Source organism: Bos mutus, chromosome 27, assembly GCF_027580195.1.
Source record: "Bos mutus isolate GX-2022 chromosome 27, NWIPB_WYAK_1.1, whole genome shotgun sequence".
Lineage (NCBI taxonomy): Eukaryota > Metazoa > Chordata > Mammalia > Artiodactyla > Bovidae > Bos > Bos mutus.
This window is the reverse complement of record NC_091643.1, coordinates 17,101,433-17,126,174: the sequence shown is the minus strand read 5'-3', so window position 1 is coordinate 17,126,174 and position 24,742 is coordinate 17,101,433. Positions and strand designations below refer to the sequence as shown.

Sequence of the window (24,742 nt, the reverse complement as noted above, 5' to 3'; positions counted from 1 at the left end):
GGGCCGCGCTCCCTGGCACGGCCTTTGCCCAGCGCCGCAGAGCAGAGCCTCAGCGGGAGCCGGACCTGGCGTGCCGGAGCGGAGGCCGGGTGCGCGCTGGTTCTGCGCCAGCTGCGCTTTGCACGGGGCCCGCCTGCCCTCTAGCGAGAAAAGCGGGAACGGGTGTCCCCCCTTCCAAGCGCCTGGCTCGGAAGAAGGGGTGCTCTAGAGAGAGGCCACGAGAGCGCTCGCGCAGCGGTGTTTTGGGCTCCGGGGAGGGACTGCAGGGTCCGGGTGTGCACGGACGTTCACCCTGCGTCAGCCGGGCGGTACTGGTGTTCGGATCAGCGGAGAGAGATTCCTAGAGGTCAGCGAAGCAGATCAAACCCAGCCCAGTGCCAGGACTCAGGTCCACTCCAAAACGGTTCTCAAACTTTCGGCTTTGCAGTTCTATTTCTCGTGACCTCTTTGATCAATACGGTTAATTTATGTTCCCAAGAGATGCCCATAAGGCAAAAGTTCACCTGAACTTTTGAACCCAGTTGCTCGCTGGGTGTAATAGAAAAGGAAGCGCAGTTGAGACTTAGAGAAAAGTCTACTGTTGGGTCATCAGAACACGGACGTGAGTGACAGTTTCACCGTCTGTTTCACTGAGAAGGTCTGATGCTGTAGACATTACCTTGGACCTAGGAGGCACTCCATATAGATACTTGATTATGAGTGATTCAGTGAAGATGCTAAAAAAAGGCGGGGGGGGGGGGGTAGGGAGAAGAATATCAGGGCTTTTTTCTGCCTCTGCGATTCCCAATTCTTAATTGATCCAAATACCAGTAAGTCACTTAGAACATCCCCCAGCACAGTTTATAAAGCGCTTGTGAGGAATTAATTCAATAGCACTTGGTAGTACCATGACTGAGAAAGATAACAGAGGTATTTGCCTGTTCCTTGCAGGAAGAAAACAAGATTTGCCTAGTCCTCTTGTTGGCATCACTGAGAGCATTTCAGAGCCGGGCTTATTGGCAGAGACCTTAAGCAGGTTTTGAGCAAAACAAATTGAACAGAGAGTAATTGTTTGGCCACTGACCGACCGTTCCTGCGCCTGTTTCTGTGATAAGATACTGCTGATCCGCTTCACCTTCCTTACCTTGCACTAGTCCTTAGGAGGATGTAATTGAAATTTTCCTTACCTCCCCCAATTTTGGAGATACCCCATCGCGGTTTATTCAAGCAGGGCTGAAATGGGGGAGCTGGATTAGCAACCTCCCTAAGTGACATTCTCTACTGCCCTTTCATAGGTCAGCCTAGTGAGTGAAAGAGCTCTTAGACCTAACCACGAGGGTAAAGTTGTTAAGAGTTTTTTTGCGGGGCTCTTTAAGTGTTGCCCTGTCCTGCCTGGGAAGACTCCGCCTTCAGAAGTTTCTAGGGTCCTCTGGAGGTGGTCTGATGAATTAAGGAGGGGATGGTGGTTTGAAGTAGCATCTCTTTCAGTCTGCACTTTGTCAAGGCTTCAGGGCAGCAGTGCCTTACTTAACATAGGCATTTCAGATAAGCACCCCTGGAGGTGGGAGATACTTTAAGAGCCAGCAGGCATTTCTGGGCCCTACAGACCTCCTCTACTAGGTCGGCAGCTGTGTGAGGACCATCTAATGTTGTCTCCTGACACGGGGTCGCAGAGCTTCCTTGGTGACTCTCACTGTGCTATGCAGTTCCATCGCTGTAATCCCCTTTAAACCAGATAGATTGGCATCTTTAAGTGACATTTTGTCTTTATTTTTTCAACTTTTTATTTTGTATCGGGGTATAGCCGATTAGCAATGTTGTCATGGTTCTAGGCGAACAGCGAAGGGACTCAGCCATACATACACATGTATCCATTCTCCCCTGAACTCCCCTCCCGTCCAGTCTGCCAAGTAACTGAGCAGAGTTCCCTGTGCTGTACAGTAGCACAGGTCCTTGTTGGTTATCCATTTTAAACATAGCAGTCTGCACTTGTCCATCCCAAACAAATGAACTTACTTACAAAACAGAAAGAGACTCACAGACTTAGAGAAGAAACTTATGGACTTAGAGAAGAAACTTATGGTTGCCCGCTCCGGGGCGGTGGGGGTGGGGAAGAATGAGGGGAAGGGATAGTTAAGTGTTGTTTTCTTTACCATCTTCCCAGAGAATCTGGGGTGAACTTGGCTCTAGATTAGCTTTTGGTGTGTTTGTCTCTTTTCCATCGGGTGGGTTGTCTTCTTTGGGGAGTAACTTTTTACCCCTCCTCCAAGGCCCCTTGTTCTTGTTAAACCCTAAAAACCAGATAAGAATATTTATTCTTCATTGGACTCAAAAAGAGCCATCAACTGAAAACCTGCTTTAGGTAACAGCACATGGCATTAAGTAGTACTGCTTGGAAATCACTGTTTGTTGCTTCTTGTCCTTTCCCTTGTAATGCTGTCAGCATACTTTCCCTTATCTTAGGAGAATAAATAACTGAGAGCCACAGTGGTTTGCGAGAGGAAAAACACACCTCTTTGTCAAGGTTTTTTGCACTCTTTAGTCCTCAGGCATTCTCAAAGGAAATGACCTCTAGAGGCCATGATTATAACATTGCCACTTGTAGTACCAGCTCGAATTAGGACTTACGAGGACACCCATCTCTTAAATAGCTCCCCCATCAGTGTCCTTCAATCCCAAGTTTCATCTCTTTCTTTAAACAGCCGCTGAAACTTTCTGTCCTCTATGAAGCCCATGCAGCGGCCAGGCCTCCCTTTGGATGTTATAATATTACTTCATGACAGTCAAGGGAGAGATAAGATTCAGAGAACTCAGCCACTCAGCCCTGCTGTGTGCCGTATTATATGCAGAGGCATAAACACATCTGTTGGAGGGATCGTTTCGGGGGGGAAAAGGCTTCTTTAACTTTCATGCGACATGTGTGACTGATACGTGATACATACGTAGCTATGTTTCATAGCATCACATTTTTCTACAATTAACTGAATATTGAATTGCATACTATTGGGGCTGCAGATGTTCAGCAGCATTATCTCTGCTGCAGTAATGGCTCTAATAGGTCCCAAGCCCTTGGGGTCATTGATTCTTCTTCTTTGCTAAAAAAAAAAAAAAAAAACTCAGCATTATCCTGGGCTTTGTAACTCAAATCCATGTACCAAGAGCCCTGTAACTTCCTGCGTCTCTTGCATGGACTTCCCATGTCCAGGCTCTTCATCTTGATTCAGCTCAACAGACTTTGTCTCTCGAAGCCTGAATTGCAAACCCAGAGCTTCACCCTCCTCCCCAAATTTGGTGTCTGGCTCTAAGCTTCTTTTATGAACCTCTGCTTGCTGATGTTTTTGTTTCTTTAAAACATGCAAAGTATTCTTTTTTCCTCTTAAATGACCTGGAACCAACTCATTATCAAGCCTAGCTTAGTTCTAGAACTACTAGGTCTCCCTTCATCTCTGGCATCAGGGGTCATTTGTAAGTACAAGTGGTGGATACATCAAGACCCTTAATATACCAAATGAGTAGAAGCTGGCCAGGTGCTCCCCCGGTGACATCACCCACCTGTTTTGTTAACTCGGTGTCTCCCCAGGCTGAAGTGCTTGTCAACATTCTTGGGTATAAAGTGCGCCGTCACGATTAGGGCAGCATGTGTTCTCAGAACAGAAAGAATGCCCCGTGATCTGTTTTCAGCCTGCTGGCTTGTAACCGCTTAGATTATGTAATTACGAAATGCATTAAATGTTCACTTTAGAATGAAGTTGGGTTTATTTTGGAGAATGGTTTTAAAGCAGAAAGAGTGGGAGAAACTTGAGATACTGTTCTGCTATCTGCAAAATGAGAAGAGGATACTGATGGAAAAATGGGGAGAAAAGAAACACAAAATATGTATGTAATTAGAAAATATTGAACCAATGTGAAAGCAGTGAACATGTTATTACATGCCAGGCACTGGGATGGACACTTTTATACTTCTTAATAAGGGAGCTGCTATTCATTCACTACCCTACCATGTTCCAGGCAATGTAACACATGCTCCTGTCCTTTAGTATGAAATTGCCTCACTATTACAGGATCCCTAGTCCTTAGCACTACAGCCGGATTGCCTGGGTTTAAATCCTAGTTCTGCTGCTCTTTACTTGTATAGTCATGGTCAACTTACTTAATCTCTCCATGGCCGTTTCCTTATTTGTAAAATTGGGATCATAATCATATTATCGTAAAGTTGTTCTGAGGCTTAAACGAGATAACAGCAGTAGTAAGTGCCCCATCAATATCCAAAGCGTCTATGCCTTTGCCAAGATATTTGATTAAAATTTTCCAAATTCACCTTTTATGGTAAAAAATAATCCACAGCTGGCCTTAGATGAGAGTGAGTATAAATATTAATATCTACTACCTGTAAATAGAGAGAAAAGTGGATAAGTATGTCAAATACCATCACTGCATATATGTATTATGAAAACAGTCCTGAATGGAGTCTAAATATTGAAAGTAGAGTGAGGTGCAACATCATTTTATCTCTGGCTGAAAAAGGTTGAGGTTTCAAGCTCGAGAAGGTTTGAAACATGAGTCCTTTTCTGATCACACTGAAGAGTCGATGCTTATATAGAATGTAAGTGTAGTCTTCTCTTTGGGGACTAGTACCAATTGAAAAGGAAACTGTGTATCGACATGCTCTTGGTTATCTTTTAATCAAGTGTAACCGTATATTGCCAGCAAGGTTCATAGAATCCAGTGCAGGTATTTCTAAATATAAAGAAAATAATTAATATTAAAAAATCTATATATTTCATTATTTTATCCCCCTACCCCTCTCTAGAATGGCTATAGGCTGCATGTCTGTGCTCAGTCTCTGTGACCCCATGGACTGTATCCCACCAGGCTCCTCTGTCGATGGGATTCTCCAGGCATGGGTACTAGAGTGCCATAGGTAATGCTTAAAAGTTCTAGGAGTGTGAATCTTAGCACATCCATGTTTTATTAGCATTCTCAAAGTCACAGGTGAAATTTGACACTAACAGTATCAAGAGTTATCCTGTTTTTATATGACAGGAGAAAATAGAGCAAACGTCAATATTGTGGATGAGTGATTTAAATTTTTTTTAAAGAAACAGAAAAGTGGACTTCTAGTATTTTGGTTAACCCTTGAATTCTCCTCTTGACAAACAGAAAATATAGAAACTGATATACAGTATTGGCTTAAAATCTCTTTCTCTTCATGAGAGGGAAATAGTAAGTATACTATCAGGTACATAAAATGAATTTCCTTAAAGGAACATGTGCTTTGGTGGGTTCATCCTAATCCTACATGTTTACACACGTGTCCTATGTGGGTTGTAAGAGATTTTTTAAAAGCAAGCTACCAGAATGCCAATAGATGTCAGTGTTTGTTGCTTTAGAAAAAGTGAGGTGTTAGAACTAAAAAAAAAGTTTCATCCTTCATTTATTCTCAATTTTGATAAACATAAAGCTGGCTACTTTGAAAAGTTGACAATTAGTAATACCCTCTATAACCTTGTTACCTTACTTCCTTTAGGATTGACTTAAGTCAGTCCTAAAGAAAATCAATTCTGAAGCTGAAGCTGAAGCTCCAGTACTTTGGCCACCTAATGTGAAGAGATGACTCATTAGAAAAGACCCTGATGCTGGGAAAGATTGAAGACAGGAGGAGAAGGGGATGACAGAGGATGAGATGGTTGGATGGCATTCAGTGGACATGAGTTTGAGCAAGCTCTGGGAGATGGTGAAGGACAGGGAGGTGTGGTGTGCTGCAGTCCATGGGCTTGCAGAGTTAGACACAACTGAGCAACTGAACAACAGCAGCAACCTTACTTCTTACATTTCGTAAATGAAAATACCACATTTTCACAGCCCTCTCTTCTAAATATGAAAAGATGTCTCTGCAGTTCATTCCTTAAGGAATTTAGGAGGCAGGCTGAAAATACACATCAATGCCTTCTTTTTTTTTTTTAACTGAATGAACAATTATTTGAGAATGTGTTACATATACCTTGGATTTATTTTGCATTTGTAAACTATGAATTAAGTATGCATGTTTCTTAGGTCACCTTATTAAGACTGAGTAAGTGCGTTTTTGAGTCCAGGTCCAGTAGGTCTGTGGAGCTCTGCCTTTGGAAGGTCAGATGTGGTCAGAATTCTTGTCTTTCTGGTTCACCAGTGTCGCCTTTTTCTGGCCTCCAGAGGGTGCTCCAAGAGCATTGCACTGCGATTCCCCAAAGAATGACTCCTTTTTTCTTTCCTTAAATGACTTCGGTATTCTGGGCAATCTTTGGGGAAGAAGGGGATCTGGATTTCCTCAGAGTTACTACCTCAACTGGAGTTTGTTTCCCAGTTAGACCAAAATAGACCAAATTTGCTAAGAACTCTGAATCAGAACATTCCAAGACATTATTCTGATGATGACTCTGCAGTTGTCAATTTGCAAGGGCGCATCTCTGAGATTTACTTTTATTTTCTTTTGATTTTATGGGGATATAGTTGATTTATAATGTTGTGTTAGTTTCAGGTGTACAGCAAAGTGATTGAGTTATACGCATATATATATATGTATGTATGTATCAACTGTTTTTTAAGATTCTTTTGCCTTATAGATCATTACAGAGTATTGAGTAGAGTTCCTTGTGCAATACAGTAAGTCCTTATTCCTTATCTGTTTTATATGTGCTGCTGCTGCTGCTAAGTCGCTTCAGTCATGTCCGACTCTGTGCGACCCCATAGACGGCAGCCCACCAGACTCCGCCGTCCCTGGGATTCTCCAGGCAAGAACACTGGAGTGGGTTGCCATTTCCTTCTCCAATGCATGAAAGTGAAAAGTGAAAGCGAAGTCGCTCAGGCGCGACCGACTTGTAGCAACCCCGTGGACTGTAGCCCACCAGGCTCCTCCATCCATGGGATTTTCTAGGCAAGAGTACTGGAGTGGCTTGCCATTGCCTTCTCCGGTTGTATATGTAGCAGTGTGTATATGTCAGCCAGAAACTTCCCCCAAAGAACTAGCATCTTATAAGCATCTTTTGGTTGCCTTTTAGAGCAGTTTCTTTGGCATAAGTTCAGGCAGTATCTACAAAGATATTTAGTCATATTGAAAAGTTTCACTATAGCATTGGAAACTTACACATGAACACATCAAAATTAAACAAAGGATCTTTAGGGATATGTCCATTGTCATGTCTTCAGATCGTATCCGCAACCCCTAGCTAAATGTTTATGAACCTTACTTTGATTAAACTACACATTTTTGAAAACGGGTTGGAATGACTAATTCTTTTGGATATGGGCTAATGTTATAACACTGTCACAGAGGCACTGGTGTTTGCTCATGGTTTATTCCACCCTGCGCTGATCACCTTCAGCGTGAGTTCCTCCAAGTCTGTTACTCCCTTCTCTTTTTAAAGGACAATGTTGTTCACATTGTTGTGGTCCAGGTAAGGTATCACTGATGGAAAGTAGCCTTTGCTCTGCGTTGGTGTTCCAGGCCTTCTGTTTTATAGCTTCAGTCGCAGGCAGCTGGGTCCTCTGGGCAGCTGTTGAGTTTTAGTTTCAGTGATGTGAGAGAGTCGGGGAAATGCTGTATTAGGCTGAACCATCGGAACTTGTCAATTCTGTAAATGATGCACGACTGGATATTGTCAGTGTCTTATAGTTTTGTATTTGGACTCTCTTTAGTAGCTTGACTTTATGCCTTACATAGTGTTTTTGAAAATAGAAGAATGCCAACTTTGAAAAAAATTCATAGAAGTTTTGTTAGTTAAGTGAGGTTAAAGTAATATATGGTATAGAAGAAATCTGGGCTAGGAAGTCATTAAACCAGTGGCATTTTCTTCAGTAAATAGACCAGGTCATGTGATATCCATGTAAAATGAATTCACCATAAACGTAGGGTGCCAGGACAAAGAGCACTTTCCCTTGGAGAGAAAAGTAATACATTTCTACCATAACATATCACTTAGATTTTTTGAACCTTTTAGCAAACTATTGTTTTGCTTTATCTTACCCACCATATTTCTACAGAGATGTGAGTGAGAAGTATTGGTGACTAGTGAGCAATCGTGGCCTTATTTTATGGAATAATATTTTTTAAAACTTGACTCAGTTTCCCTGTACTACAGCAATTCAGTTTTTCTAGTAGTTTTAATAGAATTTTACTGTCAAGTGAAAATGTGTTCATTATGAATGGCCCCTATTACTTTGTAAAGAAGGATAATATTAGACAAAGCCAGATTTTTAAAGTATATATGTATCTGTTTGCAATTGTAACTCATCTGTTTGTTACATATAAGCTCACAATTGTAAAGACAAACTCCATTTTTAAAGGATATGTCAGTCTCCTTAACTATTCCACACTAAATATAAAACCAGTTGTTAAAAGGAAATGTCTGAATTCTAACTTGGAAATTTTTTTTTTCAGAGCAAATAAGTCTTATGCATTTACCAAAATGTTCTGAATACTGACAGTTTTATATTTAAGGACTCCAGAATTTAAAGTGAAAATTCCTGTATATTTTGTAACTTTTTCAAAAATGTATTTCAATCCTAGATAAGGCATGGTTTGGATATTAACTATGCATTAAAAAAAATTCTCTATTGAAGCCCTAAAGAGAATTTTTTATCTTAATTAACTGTTTCCAGCTCAGTTCAGTCACCCAGTTGGGTCTGACTTTGCGACCCCATGGACTGCAGCATACCAGGCTTCCCTGTCCATCACCAACTCCTGGAGCTTACTCAAACTCATGTCCATTGAGCCGGTGATGCCACCCAACCATCTCCATACCAACCAATTAACTGTTTAGTACATCATCTATTTGAAATTTTCCACTGGTGTATAATAATAGGAAATCATATTTACACATGAACTGGTAAGAAATGAATCCAAAAATCAAAGCAGAAAAAAAGTGGAGATAGTCAATAGGTATTTAAAAATAAACTAATGCCCATGATAAGAGAGTTTTCTTTTTTAGAGATAAATGCATGCATTGCTATTTAGAAATGTGGATTTTGTGAATTGAATGCCCTTTCTGTCCTTAAGTTTATCGGGAGTTACAGAAGTTTCTGGTTTTCCCTGGATGTGTTTCTTCTCCCCTTTCCTCATGGTATTCAGTGGACTTTCTGTTGTATTGAGAGACAAGTGAGGCGGGCAGAAGAGGATCCGAGACTTGCTCTAGTAGAGGTTGACATGAAGTAGGCTGCAGATTTCTCCTGGGACACACAGCACACTGTGGTGTCACGTCTGCAATGTGAACACTTGCGTTGGGTTGACCAAAAAGGTCATTTGGGATGTTTAACATGAACTGGTATATGGAAAACATTTTTTTGTGTGTGTGGAATTTCCTTTCCCTTTCTTCTCCAAACTTGGAAACTTGACTTTTTAGTTACGAGTTTATACTGTATTAATGGTTACGAACATTTAACTGAAAGGGTTGTTTTGTATTTGTGTTCTGTATTCATGTAATATGTGAGTATACGGTAGGAAGACTTCTTTGGACGGAGGCCAACATTCTATCCATTTGTAACCTCGGTTGGGGCTGAGCTGAGTCTAAAACATGTACTCATGCAGTTCAGCATAACCCAAATGAATGCTTTAATTCCTCATTTTGATGGTTGTCTTTTCTTCTCTCCAAACCCACTGGAGTAAAGGAAGTACACAGTGAAGGATGACATTTGGAATCCACATCTATATATTCCACAGGGGATGGGATGAACCGTTACCCCTGCAAAAAAAGCCCATGTGTGTTGTGCTATGCTTAGTTGCTCAGTCATGTCTGACTCTTTGCAACCCCATGGACTACAGCCCGCCAGGCTCCTCTGTCCTTGGGGATTCTCCAGGAAAGAATACTGGAGTGGGTTGCCATTCCCTTCTCCAGGGGATCTTCCCAACCCAGGGATCAAACCTAGGTCTCCCACACTGCAGGCGGATTCTTTACTGACTGAGCCACCAGGGAAGCCCATACCTGGATTTAAGCCCTCCTGGGTGTGGTCCCACTCCTGACACCTTTGATCCAGCCAACTTCTGACAGGCAATATCTTGACATTTGGCAGCACTTTAGAACTGAGCAATATTTTGCCTTTTCCCCACATTTTCTGGCCTGTTCGCCTTAAAAATAAAAACCCCATTTCTGAATGAATGTGACCACTGAGGGGAAAAAATTGGCTCTGTTCTTCCCTGACCAATAGTCCAAGTGAGAATTGAATTATCATGTTTGAATAGTGTGATTCAGAATATACCAGCCTGAAAATTTGACCTTGAGCATCCCAGAGTAGAGGTTTCTGGGGCACTTGCGTGGTGGCCCTGTCTTAATGATGGCTGTGTGGCTCCAGGGTTGAGAAGTGCTGGTTGTAGTCCTCCAGAGGACTGGTTAAAAGGCAGAGCTCTGGTTCTGTCCTCGGACTGCGTGGTGTGAACTCTGACAGTGACAGGCACGTAAGCCTCACTTTCTGTGTGTGTACGCTGTGGGAAATATGACATAATTCATGTGGTTATTCTAGGAATAGTGCTGAGTATTATGCTGGGTGCAGAGTAAGAACTAAATGATCGCTTTTTTTGTTTGTTTGTTTAATTATTAACAAAACCTAAGCACTTTTCCAATGTATCTTCTTACTTCATGCATCTGTATCAATATTGTCTGAACTTTAAGTCCTCCAAAAATAACTATAAATACTGTCCATTTTTTTACAGGGTCCTGTACTCAGAGGTTCTTTGTAAATAACCACTGTGTTGTTGATAATACATGTCAAATATTTATTAGGCATACCTTCTATGACTTTGGACTCTTGCTGAGAGTTGGATGCCATGTATATAACACATTCCTAAAAAGAGCAGCCAGATATTCTTGACCTTGAACTTCCCTTGAATTTTGGTCTATGGATAAACTCGTATTTTTGGAGAACAGAGGACTACTAGGAGTGATGTTTTAACAGATGGGGCAATAACAGTTTAGTGTACTTGTGTTTTTAATAATATACTTCTTTGAAAATATATGCCAGTTAGTTCCTTAGTTATAACTTCTGCTTTGCTAATCTCCCATGCCTTGATGGTCAACGATAATTTTGTTTTACACGTAGTGCCTAGCAGAGTGCTTTGCATACAAATATTTATAAAATTAAGGAGTGAGAATCATTTGTATATATTTGTTGACTATTTTGTTTCCTGCGTTACAAGGATAGATAATTGTAATGATGAATTGATTTTAATTGGAGCATATTGTGTTGCACTATGTAATTTATTGTCTGAAAAAATTTTCCATTTGTGTATTAAGTTAACATTATTTTGTGTGTGTATGTATATATATGTATATATGTGTATATGTATATAAAGCCTGCTTTTATATTTTGGTATGTTCTCTTTTCTCTGCCAACAGAGTGACAATATCTGTATTAAGCACATGATGTTTCATTGTTTGAAATTATGGAATTTTCTACATTTTCCACTTTAAATGGTTTTTCAGTAAATAAAGAAGGGGAGCCTGCCTTGAAGCTTGTGAAATGGCAGATTTTTATAAACAGTTATAATAGCAGTAGTATTGAAAATTATTTTTACCTATCTGAGAAATATACTGAAGACTGGTACTTTGCCCCCAGAAGGGTTAGTTTGAATACAGAAAATAGACACTGGTTATAATTTCTTTAGTGAGGTCACCTTGCTGTATGCTTGAAATTTTCCCTGGGGAGCAGAAGAGAGAACGATTCATGCATTATCCATTTTGGGAAAGAGTTATACATGTACAGGAATTATGGAAATGAGCTGGTGGGTTTGTCAAGAGAAAACCAATTATTTGAATACTGAGTTGAATAGAAAATGAAATACATAGTTTTCCATATATTAAGTTGAATAAGAATGAGAGATTTGGGTCCTAATGGTTGTTTTTTGGGTTTTGTTTTCACATGTTGATTGTATGGTGTGTTCTCCATTGCCCTTAACCTGACAGGAAGGAGAAATATGGATAGAAAGAATTATTTTATATATTTTGGTATTTGGAAAGCAGCGTCAGAGTTTTAAATATTGTGTTCATTATTCATGCCCTATTGAAAAGGACTGGCTTGGGACTTCCCTGGAAGTCCAGTGGTTAAGACACCACGTTTTCACTACTATAGGGGCACAGGTTCGATATCTGATTGGGGAACCAAGACCCTGCATGCTACACAGAGTGGCCCCAAAATAAAGAGACGGGGCTCCACTGGGGCACGGGAGAGAGAACAGCTCGTGCATTATCCATTTGGGGAAAGAGTTATACATATAACAGGAAGGTAGGTAAGACAAGGCCGTTATCTTCCACTGGTAATTAGCAGAAACTAAGGGACCCTGTAGAGAGTATAGTCTCTGAGAGCCACAGACTCTCTCCCCTCTCAGATCGAATGTACAAGACACGCCCTTCACCAAGAGAGCATCTGAGTTAGACTGTGCAGGGCCAAAAATGTCACCACTTACAAGATGCCACTCGCAATAGAGAAAATATTCACAAAACATAAAAAGGTCAGTGACAGCCTGGTATCTGAATTTGGTGACCATAGCCACACTCTAAGATAAAGACAGGTTTCAGTTTTTCCTTGCACCCCTCCACTGACGGTAGGCTTACTTCATCTCACCTCTTGAAATCGTGATGAAAAGGCAGGATGCAGCCACCTTGCCCTGAGCCCATCAATCTGGGACCAAAACTCCCTGGAGCCAGAAGGGTAGTAGCAACTGTCTTACAGGGATTTGCATCTGGACAGGCATGTTTGGGAAAACTTCAGGGCACCTATACCATCAGACATCATAGGATTCCCTGAGAGAGGCAGCCAGAGGCTGAATGGTCTTTTTTGTCATTTTAGACATGTGACTTTGTAAAGTTAATGCTGACCTTAATGCAAATGCCCATTTGGGATTTGTTGCTGTGAAACTCTAAGGCGGCTAGATGGCATGGCTTTTGAATAATGTTGTTGCTCTTGAGCAGGATAAGTTATAAGTGTATCAGGAGAACAGTGTATCCATCCCCCAGTGGTCTTACAATTCTCACATTTGCTCAAAGAGAAGTCACCCTCTGGAAGATTCAGTGTTTTGCTAGAGTCAATATGTCAACTCCCTATAAAATATAAGAATAGACTCCCTACTCAGAACTTAATAAGAATCTAATTTTTTGTTATGAATACAGTGGTTCTTTGTTTAAAGCTCCCTTGACAAATTAAGGAAATAATAGATATCCTTTCAGTTATCATTTTTCATGGTCCATTCGTAACTAAAAGCCTCTTATTTAAGTAAAAACATGGTTTCATGGACCAAGTCACTATATTTCTGGTCACTTGAGAAAATAAGAAATGGGAAATTTTATTACATATTGATATACATATTCAAAGGTCTAAGTTCTAAATTCGCACATTGACTTAATATGTGGGTATATGCTTTCTATGGAAACAAGCTTTATTTTCAATTACTTCCAAAAGGCATTAATAAATAATTGTATTTAAAATGGACTACAATTACCTTTTAACCAGTCAGATAAGTTTACATTTTATAGGATTACTTCTGTGATTACTCATCCTATGAATATTCAGGATTTGGTATAAGAATGGAGTCATTACATTGTAAGGACATATGTACAAGCATATGTACAAAAATAGGTAACTTTCTATCTTCTATCCCCTTAGTTTCTATAAAGCAAAAAGCATACTTGGGCTATTTTTTATCTATTTTATTGACTTTGATTATTTTATTTATTTTAAATTTATCCTTCTTTGGTTTTCGTTTTTGGTTTGCAGGATAGAGGTCAAAACAGTCTCAGTTTTACTTCGAGCATTTGATTTGGTCACTTATATACTTTTGATTCTTAGAGAGCAAACCAGTGTCCTCACCCAGAGGAATTTTTAATTGAGCAATCATACATGCACATTTTAGCAGTTCACGTCTCCCGACTGTGAACCTCTCAAGGTCATGTCTGCCTTGTACTTGTTCCTATCACCAGGGGCCAGCGTAGTGATGGGGACATAGTTGTTGGTCTTAAGAATTTATTCAGTGATCGAATTAAGAAGGAAATATCTCTAATTTACTTAAAATAATGTGTTGTGGGAGTTTATGAGGATCAGTTTAATTATTATGTTTCTATTAGTTAATAGTTAATAAGAAAGTCTGAGTGGAAATTCAGCAGTACTAGCAATTCATGGATTTGTTCCTAAATTGACCATGTGTGGTTTTCCTACTTTAAATTTGCACGTTTTATCTTCAAGTTCTCAGTGAGTAATAATCAGTACTGAATTATTCAGACTAATAAATAGGAATTCAAAATTTATTCGACCCTAAATTGTTTTGGTTACATTTTCTCTTAAGAACGTAAAGGCAGTTAAGAAACTAAGCTGATGCCGGTCAAGGAATTAATATTTATAAATACTTAGACCATTGCCTGGAACATTGTGTTTGTCATGTTAGGAGTTTGTTATGTAAATAAATAACAGTCGTTCCTGGTAAGTAGTGAAAAGAATCTTAAACAATATTAATATTGCCTAAAAAGTAAGCTCTTAAATACAACCACAGCAGCTCTGGGGGAGAATCAGAACTGAAAAGGTTATCTTAGAGGTCATGTCCTTGAATCACTTCTTTTAAAGTGAGGAAACCACAAAATCCAGCAAGAATGTCTGTCCCAGTACTAGAACCCAGGTGTCCAGATTTCATGGTAGCCATTTGAATTACTGTAATGCTACATTTTCAAATCTAAGATGGACACCGTATATGAATTCGATGTTTATAGTACTGTAGGTGTTATTATGCTTCCAAGTAAGAGAGATAATATTTCTATCATCAGATAGCTGTTTGGGGTACATCACTGATATGATTTTAATCATTTTGAGGGGTGCAGTAAATTTAAATCTGCTAAATTTTTGTATCTAATTGTCCCTTGTTATAGTATCTGGTGCCCATGTGGGTTCAATAAATATTAACTGACAAGATGACTAGTAAAGGAAGTCGTCCTAATGTCATAACCTGAAAGATGGGAGTAGTGTGTGTATGGGGGGGCGGAGGGGAGCGGGTGTGAATTCACAGATGGCATGTGTGTGAGCTGTCTCAGTGCTCCAAAACCTTGTTAGCACTGATACCTTGATGCAACAGGCTCTAGCAACAAGAATGACTTCTGTGGGCTGAATATTCTGTAGAAAAGATGTTCAGGCAAAAAGAGCCATGAACACTTGTGCCTTGACAGCTGCTCGGAGGCCACCAGTGACTCCCTTGCATCTGTGAGCCCCTGACCAGTCACTGATCACTGTGACATTTTACCACTAACAACCTGAATTATCTTTGACCCAGAGACCCAGGGGGTCAAAGGCCTCCTAGTCCATTATTAAATTTCCAGAGTGGTAGTTCAATTTGCTTTAGGAGATTTATTTATGTTTATTTATTTAGCTTTTTGTGGAGGAGAACGAGGGAAACAGGAGGAAAGACAGATGCAGTTGTTGTCTTTTCCTCCCTTAAAGGATTATTCTTTTGTCCAGACCTTTACATGGAGGATTTTGCTAAAATCCTAAAAGAGAGGAGGGTCCCAAGCCTCAGCATGGGGTGGTTTTCATCTGCGCCTCCTACGGTGTCCTCAAGGTTACCAAGAACCATCATTAAACTGGGGCTTCCCAGAAGAATAACCCTCTCTCCACAGGTTGGACAGGGAGGGGCTTTGCCTGCAGGACAGCGCAGATCCTTTGAGAGTGGAAGGAACTTACAAAGTTTGGCTGATTCATATTCAACTGGCCCTTTTAATGAGGGCCTTAATTAGTGGATAGAAGAGACTGAAGAGTTCATTTGGAGCCCATCCAAGGAGCTGGGAGGGCAGACAATGCTGATTCCCAGCCAGTCACAGATTGAAAGACTCTCCCAGGGAAGCAATACTGGCTGGGAGCGCTGGAGAGTGAAAGCCTGGCTTCCGTGTGTGTGTGTGTGTGTGTGTGTGTGTGTGTGTGAACCTGTAAAACTGTCCAATAATCAGTCATCTTTTGAGAGAAAGAGGAAAGCAGTAGATGTGGTGAAGGAATCCCGATGTGATGGGTGGAAGGGATGCTGCTCAGGTGGGCGGAACAGAGACACACAGACAGACAGACACGATCATTTAAAATACCTGGGCTTTATTGTCTTATCTCAAAATTATGACTTTTTTAGATGAAATGTAAACATTTTAGACGCAATCTGGAACATTCAGGGTGGTATGACCCTAGACTGAAGGTGTAAACATGTTAGATGTAAAATAAAGCTATCAGAGGATTCAAAATCTGCATTGTGTCTGTCAGTGGTCTCTATAAGACTGTCCTGCCGTATCCTGTGTAATGCTTTCCCAGTACATTTTATAGTGAATACCTTTACAGAAATCTTAAGGTATTCGATAAATAATAGTCATGTAAGGTCTAGGCAAGTCAATCTATTGTATGTAGGAAATTGTCTTCTGTAGTTTTTGACAGGTGAGCTAGTAATGTGGTTAATTTATCTTGGGAAACACCTGGAAGATTTTTTAGGTATGTGAATTATTTATTGAAAATATAGAGCATGATAATAAATATGTCCATAAATGACTAATACAGAAGCCTTTCATGTGAAATACCCAGGAGGAGCTGGGTGCTGGCTGTGAATTATGAACTCTGATAACCTTAAGGTAGCTGTTCCTAAAAAGGATATGATATAGTTAAGAGTTATGAGATTTTACCTCTACCAAGACCAACAAGTGTGAAGCAGCAAAGAAACAGACTAGATAGAGTTGAGAAACTTTTAACATGTTTGCTTTAAACATGATAACATTGTTTAATTTTTTTCTGTGTTGATTTTTCTTCAGATTTATGTGTAAGACGTTTCCTTTTATTTTTTGTCATAGTCTCTGTTGTTTTTCCAGAAATGATCTCCTGCACTAAAATGCACAACATGTTGTTTTAACAGTGTCAATCATCTTATTAACAGGAAGATCATAATATTAAGTTAATTTAAGGTACTATATATTTTCTCTGTCGTAACTATGAATTGTCATCAAGGATACTTGTAAACTTTCCATTATGAAGATTCACAGATTTATCTATTCTCCTGTTGATAAAGCAAATATTTTATGGAAAAGCAGCAGACTTCTTTTTTTTGTCTATTAAAGAAGTTTTATTATTTTTTCTTTTTTTTGTTTTATTTTAAGAGAAGTGGATTAAGCTATTGTGATTGTTGCTGTGAACGTGTGAACAAGTCATTTTGATTGCCTTTTTTGACATCTATAACACTGGGTCCCTCACATAGAAACAAAAAAATGTTTTCTGCATACTATGCATTTCAAAGATCTATTGATAAGATATAAAGTGCAAATCAAGGGTCTGAGGAGAAGTGTATAAAAGAAAACTTATTTCTCAAAAACTTAATCTAAGTGAAAAAATATTGGGTAAACCCTGGGTGCCTCACTGTGGCCTAGAGATATATTTAAGTGTATCATCCAGAGGTCCATTTATTACCAGGAGAGGATCAATTCCACTTATTCTCTTTCTCTGTGGCACAGCTCCAGGAAAGAATTTTAATTGATTGGTGGGAAGATTTTAACACACAGAACTTATAAGCCACGCACTATTATTTCTAGGCCAGTGGCTTTACCACATTATTGGGTAATAAAGCTAAAAGCTGCCAAATGTTTCAGAACTTTTTCAGAAATTTACATCCTCTCTGAGAAAGAGCTAAGAGAAAGGGCTTAGTCAGCGTGCAATTATGGTATTAGATAAAATATACAGTTCGGTCTAAAACTAAGATGCGGTGAGTTGTCACTGTACTTTAATCAATCAAAAACTGTTGAGAAGTTAGTTGTCGTTCTCACTGCCACTCCTTTGAAAGTAATCTGCCTTTCTTCTCTGAATGCTTTTAAGATTTTGTCTTTTTTTTTTCTCCTTTTTCTGGTTTCACTGTGATGTATTTAGGTGTGTATTTATCCCGCTTAGGATTCACTGGGCTTCTTCAACCTGTACCTTTGCTTTATTCTGGGAAATTCACACCCATGTCTCTTCAAAGAGTTCCTTGATCCCATTCTCTTCTCTCCTTCTGGAACTTTAATTAAAAGTGCATTGGACCCTCTCACCCTAATCGCTTCTCTTTATACCTCTTTTAAAGTTCCAGTTGTTTGTCTCCGGCCATTGCTGTATTTCTTCTGATCTGTCTTCTACTTCGCTCATTGTTTCTTGTGCTGTGTATGGTCTGCTACTAAGATTTTTCATTTCAACCCCTTTTTTTTTTCCTAGCAGTTTCATTTGGCTGACCCCCTTTCAAATCTTCCATGTAGCAGTTTATATTCTCCTGGTCCCTGGAGATATTCTCAAGTTTGTTATTTACTTTAGCAGAATAAGCACACTTGTTTCATCATTTCTGTGTGATGCTTTTAGAAATGCTGGTTCTCACTCACAGCTTGTTTTGTGTGTGTGTGTGTGTGCTTAGTTGTCTCTGACTCTGTGCTAGTTCTTGTTCAAGACATGGAATGAAAATGAATTAAATAATTAATTGATTTTTTTAAAGGGGACTTCCCTGGTGGTTCCGTAATTAAGAATTCACCTTCCAATGCAGGGGATGCAGGTTCGATCCCTAGTCTGGGAGCTAAGGTCCCTCATGCCTGAAGCTCCCCAAACCAAACCATAAAATAGAAGCCATGCTGTCACAAATTCAATAAAGACAAAAAATAAAAAGACAGAGCAAAAGCACACGCATGCCTGCCTGGGTCTGGGTTTGTTCTTGCGGGATGCTTTAGGACCCTACCAAGTTCATGGCTGCAAATGCCAAGGCTTCTCACTCTGCTTATCTGGGTTTACAGAACCTGTCTTTAGCCTCAGCCTTCCCTTCCTGCTTCTCATAGGGTTAAGACAGTGTCCCTTAGTTCTCTGGGGTTGGAGGAGACGTGAATTTTGTTTTGGTTACCTGTAAGTATAGCTTTGGGGGGCTTCTGCATAGGAATAGCCCTCTGGCGCCTGGGTTAATATGGAGAGGATCCCATATTTCCCACCTCAGGCCACCCCTGGGTCTTGACTTCTGGATCCTATATCTCCAGGTGGGTAAATGCTCTTAAAGAAGCTGTGTGTGTGTACTGCCAAGATTATTTCCTTTATATTTCAAGATTTTCCTCAGACTTTGTCCTAAATGTTCCCAATTGTGTCAGATCCTTTTCAGGTGATGCTTATTATACGTAACAACATTTTTAGTTGTTTGCAGCAGAAGGTTATCATGGAAAACTCACCCTCTATTACTAGAAATCATTAATCAGTAAGAAACTAAAAACTTTAGGGTGATATGAATGCCTCACAAGAGATTTGATATCCTGAGGAGCCCTCAAGTTAGGGATTTTCCAGAAGGTAACATTTTGAGGATGAGTTGTTGCATTTCATTGACCTTTGGGATCTAAGCAATCTTATATCTGGCCAATTTCGAGTTAAGGCGATCTCTAGGAAATGCCTCAGGTGGAGGTAGGGATGGGCTTTATAAACCAAAAGGTTAATCCTGAAAACTTCAATGAAATAAGGAGAAAGTGTCACAAAACATGTAATAGGACAAGGTTTAAATCCCACTGAATATAATTGCTGTGGTCGCTACCCAGTTTACAAGAGAAGGGGTAAGACATTACCAGTGTGCCAAGGAATCAGGTTAAAAACCTGTTTTTTTGTCTTCTGGTAGAATTCAGTCATCAAGAGAAAAATGAAGACTTGACCAAGATCTCACAGCCGATTACCTGGTGCCCCTGGATATCTGTCTACAGAAGTGGGCGTGCCTGACACTTCACTTCCTGCCTTGCCTGGGCCTTAACTTCATGGGTCCCTCACTTTTTTTTTTAATTGGAATACCATTGCTTTACAATGTTGTCTTGGTTTCTGCTGTACGATACAGTGAAGCATCTATATGTACACGTATATCCCCTCGGCCTTGGACCTTCCTCATCCCATCCCTCTAGGCAATCACAGAGCACCGAGCGGTGCTCCCCGGGCCTGAGAGCAGCCTCTCACTCGCTATTTTACACATGGTAATGTACATATGTCCAGCGGCTGTGTTCTGTTGCTGTAGGGCTCTGAGGCTGCTGGTGTTGCACTCCATCAGGGCCTACTTCAGGGCGTCACGAATGAGTGTGTCCTGTAACACTCTGCAGGTGTGTGCATGGCGTGGACTGATAGTGTGCAGAGGTAAACACAGGCCTCTGTGCTTTTCAGTGTCCGTTGCAGAGATGGTTTTTGCACTTGAATTGGCAGTGTGTGCTCTCGCTGCTGTTGGAGTTCTGGGCAGAAAAGTAGATGTGATGTTTATTGAGGGGTGGGGGGCAGGGAGCAGCTGCAGGACGTGGGGAAGTGGTTGGACTCTGGTAATCGTATTTGGCGGGTCAAGGGTGAGATTTAGCCTGACGCGATTTGGACTCTACCCTGGGCCAGCAAAGCCGTGTTAAAATCAACTCCAGGTGTTTCCGTTATTCTTACTGCCTAAGTATTATTAAAGCAAAAAATAATGTGTTTTAGGATATGAAGAGGAGGGAATGGGTCACTCATTGCCTGGGAATCACTGATTTGTAATAGAGCCTGTTCTCTCTTGACAATTGCTCCTGCATGTTGAAAATGCACCATAAATCTCGAGTGAGTGTTTCAATAGTAGTTGTTCTTCCAAGTGAGCGGTTAGCACTTTTGTCTTCAAGAGGACGCTCACTCAGTCAACTTCTTTGAGTGTTTTATGCTTTTTCCTGCAGAATTTGGACTTTGCATGGGTGTAGCTACAGGTTTCCAAGTTAAATCCAGAATGAAGATGTTTTAAATCATTATGCTTATTTTAAAAATCTCAAGTATTACCAAATGATGGATGGTAGAAATATGCTGTAGAAATACGTCCATGCAGTAAAGGAGAGAAATTATAACACCATGGAACATCTTCCAGGAGATGCTTTTGACGGTAGAAATGTTGGTTTGCAAATTCCTAAGTCAGGGTCAGAAAAGATGAAGGGTAACCTTTGGGTTACTACCCATGAAGGGTAGTGCCATTTAAGACAGGTGTTTCTTTACAACTTCTGCTTATTTTATCCTAGCCCCATTGCTGTAGAATTTTCTAGGGTTACATACCTTCCTTTTTTAACCTTGAATGCCTGGCAAAGTTGTTGAAGCTCAATCTAGGTATGAACTTCATACGGGTATAGGAGAGAGCTGTTCTTAATCCGCGTGCGCGCACGCGCGTGTGTGTGTGTGTATGTGTGATAATTGTTCAGTTGTGTCCAACTCTTTGCAACCTCATGGACTGTAGCCCTCCAGGCTCGTCTGTCCAAGGAATTCTCCAGGCAAGAATACTGGAGTGGTTGTCATTTCCTTCTCCAGAGTATCTTCCCAGCCCAAAGATCGAACCTGGGTCTCCTGCATTGTAGGCAGATATTTTACCGTCTGAGCTGCCAAGGAATGGTTAAGAAGCAACCTTATTCCTGAAGGATAAGTTATGTCTTTCTTTGGCATGTAATTTTGGCATGAGGTGGGAGAGATAGATGTCCTATGACTGTGTCATCTATGTCTTCCCCTTCCTTGTCTCCCACCCCAATTTCTCCTCATATTAAATACAAAATTAAGGGAGTAATACTTTGTTCAACTCTGTGATCCTGTCTGGAGAATTCCCTGTTGAGGCAGCCTGCACTCTTGCAGAGAATTTTTTCTGAGAGTAAGTTTCTCGCAGGGCAAGAGCATGGCTCCAAATTAAAGTGAAATTGGACTATCATCATCTTGGTGGCAGAGAGCGTGTCTTGCACAGCTATAGGTATTTACAGCTGTGACTTATATATAATTGAGTGAATGTGAGTTGCTCAGTCGTGTCCAACTCTTTGCGACCCCATAGACTGTAGCCCTCCAGGTTCCTCTGTCCACGGGGATTCTCCAGACAAGAATACTGGAGTGGGTCACCATACCCTCCTCCAGGGGATCTTCCCAACCCAGGGATCAAATCCAGGTCTCCTGCATTGTAGGCAGAGTCTTTACCTTCCGAGCCACCAGGGAAGACCCCCTCCCCCACCTTATATATAACTAGAGCTCCTTAAATATGAAACACAACCCGTGGGTCAGCAAGTTGAACAGACCATTAATTAATGATTCATTAATCAGTGTTGTTAAAAGGCGTGAGTACCAACTCTTCTTTCCGCGGTGTTGCCCACACTTGCCTGTTGACCACGTCCTGCCTGTGATGCCTCCGAAATGCCTTTCAAAGGGGACCTCCTCTCTCCACCCTCCCTACCTCTCCCTGAGCCCTGCTGGGCTTAGGAGGCTCATTTCCCCTGCCTTTCTTCTGCCTCGCCCCCACTTGCAGTTCATTCTCTGTGCTGCTGAGAGACTTACTGTCTAAGAGTTGAACTGGGACATGACAGTCCTTTGCTTTATAAGTCTTCTTAATTCTCTTTACCTACAGATTGAGATTTCTGTTCCTAAGGTTGGCACTTGCCTGCAAGGCCCCAGGCATTTCTGGCTTCCTTTCCACTGCTCTTTATCTCCAGCCACACCCCTTCACGCCTCAGCCATAGGAACCTCTCTCCGCAGGGTGGTCTCAGTTTTGTGCCTGTGATCACGTGGTTGTCTCTGCCTGGCAGGTCTTTCTCCCATTCTCCACCTATCTAGTTCTTCCTTATCCTTCAAAGTCACCTTAAATCCCTCCTCTATAGAGCCTTTCTAACTCTTTCACACAGTTGACTACATCTTCCCCTCTACTTCCATGGTACCATCGCTTGTACCTCTTCGGGGATTCTTTTTGCTTATTACAAGTTAAAAAAAAAAAAATCTGTTCCCCCATCTCTCTCCTGATAAGGACATCATTTGATATCCCAGCACCATATCCATGTAGAGAAGGTGTCCCGTGCATGTTGAAAGAATGAAAGTATCTGAGTAATGGTTCCTTTGTGGACACCATGACTTTTTCCTAGAAGTTGACCTTGACCATCATTCATGCTGTCCGCTCTATGGCTGTCTGTAACTTTTGTTCCTATTCCAGTAAAGTCCTCAAGCTAAGACCCACATAAAAGTCAGCTGAAAAGCCCCTCTCACGCTGCACCATGCAAGCATTCTCCTGGTAAGGAAGTCTGTGTCAAATAGAATTTTTGGTTTGGCTCTTTCTGTACAAGTTTTGGTCAGAGGAAAATCCTTCAGATCTTTTAGGCATCATCTGCATCCTCTGTTCTGTAGCTGTAGGAAATTTAGATTAGCGGCCATTATTCTGTGAGGAATCCTGAATATGTTTAATATCAGTTCTTTTTTATGGGTTGTCATCAGATCTGTGTCATCTGTTTTGTTCTTATTCCTCAGGATGTGTCAAACCCAGCGTGGTCTCTGGCGCAGCAGCATTAGCAGATCATCTGGCTTCAACCCAGACCTCCTGAATCAGAAAGTCTGGGATGAGGCCTGGATGTCTGCGTGTTAACAAGCCCTTCAGGTGATTTGATTCAGATGCCTACCCAACTTTGGGGATCGTGCTTATGGAGGGACCTATTCAATATAGGCGTTTGTCTATCTGGATAAGTCAGAAGAGTTGTCTGAAAGTGATACCTGTATCTGAGAGACTGCTGTGATTGTATAGTTTCAAGCAAATTGTCATGTGCAGATGATGTCTTGTTAGTACGGGGAGTTTTTTTAAAAACCCGAAAGATGATAAATATGCATGTGAGTAATCCATCTAAGAGCCACTTGACACAGAAGCAGAGATGAAAGGCTTTGACAAAGAAAAAAGAGCCAAGACTTTCACAGTACCCTTTGGAAGTGATAAAATTATGTACAAAGACCAAGATGTGTTTTAAGTGTGTGTTCCTGTGTGTGTGTGTGTGTACATGTGTGTGTCCATGAGTGTGTTTTTCAAGGCTTACTTTAGCAATATTATAAAGAGTGAGTGTATCTAGGTCAAGATTGTTTCAGTAGAAAACTATAAGCTTATTATATATTTTTCTTTAAGTTTTTCCCTCTAAAAAAGAAAACATTTCATGGAAGAATCATCATATTTAACATCTGTCAGAAAAATTATATGAAAACGGTGACCATTGGAGGTGAAACACATGTCCTTTCTTTTCTTACTTAGCTATGATAGTTCTCAAGTTCATTTTCTTAAGGCTTTTTTACTGCATCAGAAAGATAAGCTGGTGTCAAATTACTGATTTATTACAGGAAGTTTTGCTTTCATTTGTTCAGCAAATAGTTCTTAATTATATGTACCTAGTAGTTCCTTGTATTGTGCCAGATGCCAGGAATAAACAAGGAATAGAACAGAAATGATTCTTACCCCAAAGGAGAAGGTAATTTTTAGTCTAATGATTCTATACTTTCTAACAAAACTCTTATACACAAAAAATCCAAGAAGGGTAATTCTTGCTTTAAATTTTTTTTTGTACTACCCACTACTTGAACTTCATGAGCTCATAAAAAAAAATTAAATGGGAATTTCTAAATAAGTATTGTGCCCCATTCTATAATTAAGCTTTTTAATATGAACAAATCTCAACCAAACTATTTTCAAATATAATATCATTGCTAATTGTTCTCCAGTTAATTTAAGAATTAATCTTAAATCCCTGGATATCAACCCTTGTTTTGAAAGAAACCTTTTTTTAAGATAAAGTACCACATACATAACTGAATTATTGATGATTTTGGATGTTTCAGTAATCAATGAGAAGGTGATTATGTTAATATGAATTATGGTTATAAGGTATCAGGAAAGGACAAGCATGTAGGTGATTGAGAGTAATGTCCATTGAGCTTGCCGTACCTTGAAAGTTGATCTTTGAACCAAATCCAGAAGAAGTGCTTTCCTTATTGCTTATTACATGAGAGGAGTAGTTTA

The 24,742-nt window shown here is 40.4% G+C and overlaps 1 protein-coding gene across 8 annotated transcripts in view; it reads left to right on the top strand.

Annotated features, from left to right (window-relative positions):
- NRG1 (neuregulin 1) overlaps window positions 1–24,742 on the top strand; it is a 1,145,979-nt gene that overhangs the window by 907,644 nt on the left and 213,593 nt on the right. The window lies entirely within an intron of this gene.